Raw genomic sequence first — 341 nt, forward strand, 5'->3', positions numbered from 1 at the left:
TTTGTTAACGTTGTTTCAAACGATTTGTGTAATTGAAAATTGAAGATAAGCGTACCGAATGATATGGGATGGGTAATTCTCCCTCGAGATATATCACCCAAATCTTCGAAACGGAAGTAGTGTTTTTGATTCACCGGTGAGAGCAGGCCCATCGTCGACTCATCAGTAAATTTGATTTGGAAAGGGTGTTGGCTGGATGACCTTGAAATTCCTAATTTCATACCTATCACCATCATAGATATACTTCCTCATTTTCTTATAGGTCCATGGTAAAAACGCCACCTCGATTGTGTTACCCTACAAAATTGCATATCAATTGTGTAGAAGACCACTGCGTTGGT

Source organism: Camelina sativa, chromosome 15, assembly GCF_000633955.1.
Source record: "Camelina sativa cultivar DH55 chromosome 15, Cs, whole genome shotgun sequence".
Lineage (NCBI taxonomy): Eukaryota > Viridiplantae > Streptophyta > Magnoliopsida > Brassicales > Brassicaceae > Camelina > Camelina sativa.